Source organism: Galeopterus variegatus, unplaced genomic scaffold, assembly GCF_000696425.1.
Source record: "Galeopterus variegatus unplaced genomic scaffold, G_variegatus-3.0.2 Scaffold462, whole genome shotgun sequence".
In the NCBI taxonomy this organism is placed as follows: domain Eukaryota; kingdom Metazoa; phylum Chordata; class Mammalia; order Dermoptera; family Cynocephalidae; genus Galeopterus; species Galeopterus variegatus.
In genome coordinates, this window is record NW_007726573.1 from 155,976 (window position 1) to 165,239 (window position 9,264).

Genomic DNA, 9,264 nt, shown 5'->3' on the forward strand with positions numbered 1-9,264 from the left:
GTGTTGGAAAATGATTGAGTCATGGGGGCGGATCCCTTATGAATGGATTAATGCTCTCCCTGGGGGAGGGGGGATTAATGAGTGAGTTCTCGCTCTATTAGTTCCCGCAAGAGCTCATTGCTTAAAAAGACCCTGGCACCTTCTCTCTCTCTCTCTCTTGCTTCCTCTCTCTTGCTTCCTGTCGCCATGTGATCTGCTTGTACCTGCCGGCTGCCTGCCACTTTTCTGCCATGAGTAGAAACAGCCTGAGGCCCATGCCAGATGCAGCTGTCCCAGAATCGTAAGCCAAATAAACCTCTCTTCTTTATAAATTACCCAGTCTCAGGTAATTCTGTTATAGCAATACAAAACGGACTAAAACAGTGGAGAAATGGGCAGACACCATCAAGTAATATCACCGGTGATGGCATACACCCTTGATATGATGTGATGAGAAGGGCACTTCATCTCTATGGTATTCTGCCCCCAAATCCACAACCTCAGTCTTAACTTGAGGAAACATTAAACAAATCCAAACTGAGGAGCGTTCTACAAAGTACCTGATCAACACTCTCCAAATGTGTCAAGGTCATGAAAGACAGATAAAGACTGAGAAACTGTCACGGGTTTAAGGCAACAAAGGAGACATTACTAAATGTAATGTGGTATCCTGGACTGCATCCTGGAACAGAAAAAAAGCCACTAGTGGGAAAAACTGAGAAAATCCATATAAAATTTGTTGTTTAGTTAGTATTGTAGCTCTTCATTTTGATCAACGTACCATGGTTATATAATAACATTAACATTAAGGGAAGCTGGGTATGGAGTATCCCTGTACTAAATTTGCAACTCTTCTGTAAATCTAACATTATTTCAAAATAACAAGTTTTTGTTTTGTTTTGTAATTTAAGTGTTCAGATAGCTAGCTCTCAGGATGCTAAGTACTGGGAGTGGAAACCACAGCCGTCCTATGATATATGCCTAGTTTGTCCATCTGCAAAATGAGAGAATCAGACAGAATGCTCATCCAATGGTAAAGGCAATCAGTGCACAATGATGCACAGAGGTGTCCCCAAGAAAAGCTCAGCTACATGGGTGCCAAGAGAGCTCCCAAGGTACCCTTGACCTTAAGAAATACATGTGGTTAAGAATTGCACTCCCAGCTTTACAGTCCCCCAAATAGATTTTGTTGGCAAAATGAGACTGGAACCAAAGTCAAGATCATTCACATTAAACTAAGCACATAAAGACTCATCTTCACAAACCAGAATGCTATTTATAAATTTACAAAGAAAAATTACAACTGCCAGGTGGACCAAATGTTCCTGTCCTCCTTGCGGATAAACTTACATAGCAAGCAAAATCATCAGAAAGCAGCTCAATGAGATTGGAAGCATAACAAGGGCAGTAAGTTATTTGATTTGAATTTTTAATGACTTTGGGCCATGATTGCCTAATAATTCACTATTCTAAATAGAGGTATACCTTCCAGTTGGACCGTCTGTGCCTGCTCCTGTGTTAGGGAACTCTGTCCTACCCAAAAATCTCTTCCTTGCATAGATAGCTAAGACTACTCCTCCAGCTAGAAGGGGGAAAACAAGAGAGGTGTTGTATTGGTCCATTTTGGTTGCTTATAATAGAAATACCTGAAACTGGATAATTTGTAAGGAAACCATATTTATTGCTTATGGTTTCAGAGGGTGGGAAGTCCAAAGTGCAGGGAACATGTCTGGTGAGGGCCTTCCTGGTGGTGACTCTATAGCCACACAGGATATCACATGGCAAAACTGCTGAGCAAGGTAGAGTAACTCCTCACTCACTCTCCTTTTAAAGCCATCGTGCCCATTACTCCACAAATGGATCAATCTGTTCACAAGGGCACAGTCCTCACCATCTAATCACCTCTTCAAGACCCTGCCTTTCAATGACCATAATAGGATTTCCCAACCTCTTAACACTGTCACAGTGGGGATTAAGTTTCTAATACATGAAACTTTGTGAGACACATTCAACCCATATCAGGTGTGTTCTTTTCTGTTGTGTTCTATACAAAACAAAGAGGAGGGAATCAACTTTATTAGTAACACCACTGGCTGATTCAGTCAACAGACAATGAATGGTTGTAAACTCATGAATCTGCAGGCCCTTGAGATAATTTCATGGGCCACCTGGGATCTGTGAGCCACAGATTAAATTATACTGCTCTACCATGACCATCAATGTTTGTTTCCACAATTTTTTCCCAATAGGATACCATATGATTATTTAGGTATCAACTTATTAAATGATGATCACATTCTCTAAGATTATCCTAATTCATGTTTTTCCTGGAATAATCAATTGTACATAGTCTCTTGGTTTATTAACCTAGATGACTATATCTGTCTTCGTTGTATGTACATTTTACTTGTTTAACTCTCAGAAACTTTGGATTTGTCCCAGAATAATTATTGACACATTTACAGTCTCTTGGTTTATTAACATAAACAGTTAATCAAATTCATTGTGTAAAAGTCAATGCTGTTTCTTTCAGTGAATTTGTCAGGGGATTGGATTGGTGGGAAGCCTCTCTTACCCTCTTGTATTAACAATTATCTCTTTTGTGGTTAATTTCAGTTCTAAAATCCTACTACTAAAATTTTTCTTTTTCTCAAAATTAAAAACAACAACAGAATCTCAGAAATCTTACAAGATTCTATTATAATGCAATTGTTTCATATACCATCTTTCACATACTTACAATTTCCCAGAATTACCACCCAAGAGGTTAAAAAAACACTTGATTGAAGAGCTGAAAGGAATCTTCAAGATCATCTTGTTCAATGTTGTTTGTCTACAGATGAGGAAATAGAGACCGTGAGAGTTTAATTATTAACTTTCTCATGATCAGATATCCAGTTAGTGGCAGAGACAAGACCAAAACCCAGGTCTTTACGGCATTGTGCTTCCTCAATTAAAACTGACTAAAAGCTCTATCTGTCTCTTACAATTTACAAAACTCAACACCTGCAGTGTGTCATTAAGCACCACACCAGTTTCAGGACATGGAGTAAGGTGATAATTTTTTATTGTTATTGCAATAACTCACCATTTTAGAAGTTATTTGAAGTCTTCTCCATTACTCAAACATGTCAGATCAAGTGTTCTAATTTTGGGTTTAGAAGATAATCTTCCATCCATTCATTTATTTGTCCATTTGGCAAACATTTAATGAATACATTATGTGCCAGGAACATCATAGTTGCTAAAGACACAGAGTCGTTATCTACAGAGTACACAGTCTCACAGAAATAGACAAACCAAACTTAGCCAAGACAAAGCAATATGCATATGCAAGCCCCTTACATGGAACATCTCACTTAATTCCTCATGACAATGACACCAGCAGCTACTTACTATCCCCAATTCATCGATGAGGTAGTGAGGCTTAGAAAGATTAAATGAGTTGCCTAAACTCGTGCTACTTAGGTGGTATAGTCAGTAAATCCCACACCACCACATTTGCTCTGAATCCTCATGCCACGCTTCCTGAAACTCAGGCAGAAACACAGAAGCAGTAACTGTGTTTGGAGAGAGACTCCACTGAGGAGGTGGAAACAAAGAAGCAAACAAGGATAAGGAAAGCATGCAATAGGGACAGTGTTTTGGAAGTAATTTTAGGAACTATAAGGATGTCATTAAGACTAAAGCATTGGTGTACAGGGGAGTAGCAGAAGATGGGGCTAGAAAGGTGGGCGGGGGTTATATTTTATTCTGTAGGTGAGAAGTTATTATTTAAGGGTTTCAAGTGCAGCAGTGATAGGATCAGATTCGCTTCCTAGATCATTTGACAGCAGGTAAGAATGATAAGTTAGAACAGAGCAAGCTTGCAGTTAGTGAGAGAGTAGAAAGCTGTCGCAATTGACCACGATGAGACCTTGAACTGAGGTGATGACAGTGCAGATGGAGAAGAGGGGACAGCTGAAGGAACTATCAAGAAAGCAGACTCAACAAAACTAGGTGACTAATTGGATTTGAGTGTGGAGCAGGTGGGGAGCTTAGGGCAACATTAAGATTTCTGACTTGAGCAGACTGGGTTAGTACATAGGGATAACATCCACTTTATAGATTGAGTATATAATTATAATCATAGACATTTCTATATAGACTTGTTCTGGTTTTATATTTTGGTTTATGCTGTTTCATATCCAAATTCCCCTTCTAGTAAACTCTGTTATCACCAGATAGTATAGGATTGTTATAACAAATTGAAAACGGAGGAATATGTAAATTAAATTATTTACCCACAGCCCAGTCACTTGCATCAGGACCTCAAAACTTCATGAGCTTTGAATAAGAAGTTTCCAGAACTGCCATGAAGATCACAAGTCCCTGTACGTGGAAGAACTTGTTAAGCCAAAATAATTGTACTGAAAAGTAAATAATAAAGCAAATCACTATTGCTGGAATTCTTTATTGATGAAATGACACATTGATTTATTCAACAATTCTCATAACCTTTCTAATTTGTGCCAGTCCTATAGTAGGAAATGGAAGCAGCGATAATAAGACCCAATGTAGGGAAAATATAGGAAAATGGTCAGAGACCCTCAGATGTTCAGAATCTTGCCGAACATTTGCTGTAAATATCCACGTGCGCCCATGTGTTCCTTGGTTACTATCTAATGTAATTGCGTATGGGCACTCAGGTGTCCTGGGTTATGGACCTAAGTATAAAGGACTAATGGCTCTGATACACGGTGCTTCTCAGAACACTCCTGTAGGATACTAGGGTGGCTGCTCCTAGCCCCGAATAAAGCCTATTAATTTTTTACCCACGGCTCCCAGGATCTTTTTCCTACTATCTAGCTCCTGGACCTGCGTGTGAAGGGCTTGTGACCCAGTCTGTGAGCCCTAGCCCTAGCTTGACACCCAACTCCTGCCGTTAAGGAACTTGTGGCTAATGAGGAAGACTAAGAAGCAAAAGGAACTGCGGTACAGGTGACAAGAGCCCCAACAGGGATTAGGTCCTATGCTGGGGAGCCCAGAGAAGGGCAGGAGACCCAGTCTCATGGGCAATGGGCCCCTCCGCCCCAAGTTCAGGCTGGCTTCTCTAGAAAAAGCATGTGATTTGAGTTAGGCACAGAAGATGTGGAGGGCACTTCAGGTGACAGAAAGGCATGAAATGGAAGGATATTTTGTTGCAGAGGGGGTTTTGATGCTGCAGTATCAAGAAGTAAGCAATTGATATACACGGATAGCTGCGGCATCTCTGTCATGGGCTGCCTCATTTGGAATCCTGGATCTGCTTCTTACCAGCCATGTAGTTTGGGTCAATTTATTTCCAATCTTTGTGCTACAGTTTCCCCATCTTAAAGTGGAAATAATTGTCTCCCCATGGGCTGGCCCGGTGGCGCACTGGATGAGTGCGCCGCTTGGGAAGCGCGGCAGCGCTCCCGCCCGAGGGTTCGGATCCCACATACAGACCGGTTCCCGCTCACTGAGCGAGGCGCGGGAGCAGCACCGAGGGTTGCAGTCCTGTTGCCAGTCCCCGGTCCGGTACGGGGGCAACACTGAGGGTTGCGATCCATTGCCGGACACGGAAAAAGACAAAAGACAAAAAAAAAAATAAAATAAATAATTGTCTCCCCAAAGAATTGTTGTGAAGGTTCAATGAATGTAAGCCCATTTAAGGTGTTTAGAACAGGGCTCATTTTGCGATCCGTTGCCGGACACGGAAAAAGACAAAAGACAAAAAAAAAAATAAAAAAAATAATTGTCTCCCCAAAGAATTGTTGTGAAGGTTCAATGAATGTAAGCCCATTTAAGGTGTTTAGAACAGGGCTCAATGTAAGTGTTCTGTAAAAATTAGTTATTACCATTACTATAAATGTAATTTTTATTCTTATTGATTTCTTCTTGCTATCTTTATCTCGCCATGTCTGAGTCTTTGTTTTACCTAGCTCTCTCTCTCTTGCATAAAATGCTCCCAATTTTCTCGTTGGTTAGCTAAGAAATATAAACCATCAGTCTGCTGTTCAATTCATAATGGATATTTCCGGCAAGAATAACCAACACAAATTAAAACTGAAAAAGGCTATGATTGCATGTGGTAAAATGAATATTCACTAAAAATTGAAGATCAGATCTGGAAATGCACCTCTGCAAAATTTGACCCAGTGAAGTTAGATCTGGTAGAAACAATCATTGAAGAAACCTCACACAAATAATACTTAAAATTGATAAAATGTGATGCAGACAGAACTGCTGGATGATTAAATCTTCACTCTAAAATTTTGGTGAAGAATTGATTGTCAGAAATAACTTAAGTAAATCAAAACAAAAAATATAACAGCAAAAATTGAAAAAATATTTTTTAGAAATTGAAAAAACAACACAAAATGATCTAGAAATTTGAGTGTTATTTATTAGGGCTTATTTGTTAAGTCTATTGGAATTAATTGGTGTTATTGGTGTTTGCTCCTGAAAATGCTCTCTCAATGAGCATGCTAATATGTTGGTATAATTTTGATTCAATGTCAAAATGTCATCAGGGTCTGAAGGATAGAGGTCAGGATGGGGTTATAGATAAAGAGGTGTATGTATGTGTATTTGTGTGTGTGTGTAGAAGAGAAATTAAGGGAAAACGAAAGGTACAATGGCCTCAGAATGGGAGCAGCATGCAGAATTCCCCATGCTATTAGGAATCCCATGTTATCCTGGCTGATGCATCAGAGGAGAGCAGTGTACAGGCTTCAGGATGAGGACAACTTGAGTCGGAAAAGCATTTCACCACTCACTAGCTTTGTCACCCTACAAAAGTCACCACCTCCTTGAGCCTCAGCTTCCTTATCTGAACATAGGAATCATAATAATGCTTACCTCATGAGGTTAGCATGAGAACCACAGGGGAAAATGCCCTTGGCAGGTGCCTGGCACGCAGTCAGCCCTCAATATAGATATTAGCCACAATTATTTGATATTGTTCTGCTTTTTAAGTGCATATGTTCTCCCAGAAGTCACTCATCTAGCTAGCAGCCAGCTAGCTCAGTAACTTCTGAGTAGAGTGTTCATATCCTATTCCTTTGCCCCCAGCCCAGCTTGTAGGACCCCAGCCCGATGCCATGCTCATCATAGAATCCCAGGGATGTTTAGCTGTATGTCGAGTACATATTAGAGAGAGAAATAAAAGGGGGAGAAGAAAGGGGCTGGGGATCAGGGCCTTTAGGCATATGGAGTGCATCAAAGGATTGACAGATGGTGAGCAGGGGAGCAGCTTAAGGCAGGGAGAACACCTGGGCTATGTGCTAATTAGCCAACAGGTGGGTCAAGGAATAGAAAGAGTAGAAAACAGTATATTGTTTATTCCCCAGAATCAGAGGCAGCCTGAGGCCAGGTTCCCTAACCACCCTTACTCCTCCTAGTTGAGTTAGTACAAGTTTACATTACGCCCCACTTCACCTTGAAGCAGCCCTGGGCCAGGCGAAGGGAAGCTTTGCTGACAGATTTGATAACTGGGCCTTTCACAGAAGGCTCTGAGTCACTTTGGCCTCAGCCAGCACTCCTCTTCCTCCAGTCCCATCCTCCCCGAAACTAAAATGCAGCTTGGAAAGACAGCATGGTGCCCTCACAGTCACTGTGGCTTCCTCAGGCCACGACATGCTCCCTCTTTAACGAGCCCATGGGGCTGTAATTCTCATCACCTGACATTTATGGGAGGCTTCATATTAGCAAAAGCCTTTAAAGCCATTTTTATGAGGGATGCCTCCCTGATCCCTTTCGGGTATAATTGCCCAGACTGAGCAGAAAGAAACAGTAAGGTGCACAAGCAAATGGCCCTTGCCCGCTGGCCTGCGAGGAGCCAGAGCAGCGCCTGCAGATTCCGCTACTCATCAAACACACATTCACAGCTGATTCTCTTGCCCTCCCAGCCTTCGCAACTCTCTCTTCATCACTGTCTTCCATATCCAACCTGCCAGAGGGTCCGAAAGGTGTGACCCCCAAAGGCTCCTCAAATTCAACTATTTCTGTCCATCTCCCCAGCTTGACTCCTACACAGCCCTAACTGGCTCTGTCCCTGCCTCTTGTCCCCTGCCCTGCCATCCATCCTCCACACAGGAGGCAGAGTAATCCTCTAGATGTTTACTAATTTATTTAACGTATGCACTATTTAAACTCTCTGATACTCCTGGAGAAAAATATTGATAGCGTATATGCACTCTTTTAAAAACAAAAATAGTAACTCTTTGAAAGCTTTCTCTTCTGAATAAAATCTGGATTTTATCCAGAATAAAACCCAAGCTCCTTAGGGAACTACTGGGTCCCTCCGTGATTTGGCCCCCACTGCCTCTCTGGTCTTCCCTCCACGCTGCCCTCTGCTCCCCCTTTGATTTCAGGGACCCACCCAGCTCTTTTCTTCCTCTGGAGTTTATACTCACTTCTCATACTGCCTGGAAAGCTCTTGGCCAGCTCTCAGCACAGATGGGTTTGTCTTATCCTTCCAGTCTCAGCTCAATCTTAAATTGCCCCCTCACTGCATTCCTCTGTTAATTGCTTTCAGAGCACTTTGAACAACCTTAAAATATTTCCTGTTTGTTGACTTTAAACAAAGTCTGTCTCCTTTGCTAGAATGTAAGTTCCTTGAGAACAGGAACCTTGTCAGTATTTTTCACCACTGTACTCATGCCTAGCACAGCTCCTGCACACAGTATAAGCTCAGTATTTATGTATCGCAAAATTAACTGAAGGAATGGTAGTCTGTTGGAAGCCTTTCTCCTTCTCTCAAACCGCCTGCTAGTCTTCATTTTCATCAATAGAGAGCAGCAAAGACCCTGAGTTATCTAACTTTTCTGAACATTATGCCAGAAAACTTATTTCCTTCGCCAAACAGCAGACTCAGGTTTATAAGGAGTTTCAGGAAAATATTTAGACTTACAAACTCTTCTCCTTATTCCTGGAGCCTTCCCCACTCTAAACCATTTACAGGATTTTTTTTTTTTTTTTTTTTTTTTTTTTTTTTTTTTTTTTTTTTTTTTTTTTTTTTTTTTTTTTTTTTTTTTTTTTTTTTTTTTTTTTTTTTTTTTTTTTTTTTTTTTTTTTTTTTTTTTGAGATTTAGGCTGTGAATTCTCCTTAAGAAATGAAAGCAGATGTTGTATTGACTAAGGCAAAAAGAAACCTAATTAATGGCCTGGAGACTGTATCTGCCTCCCTGACAAGTTAGTGGGAGGAAAAGATGCCTGTATCATAGCAGACAGCTGGTTGGGACTGAAGGATTCACAGCTCTCCCTTATGGTGTGTGGGGAGGA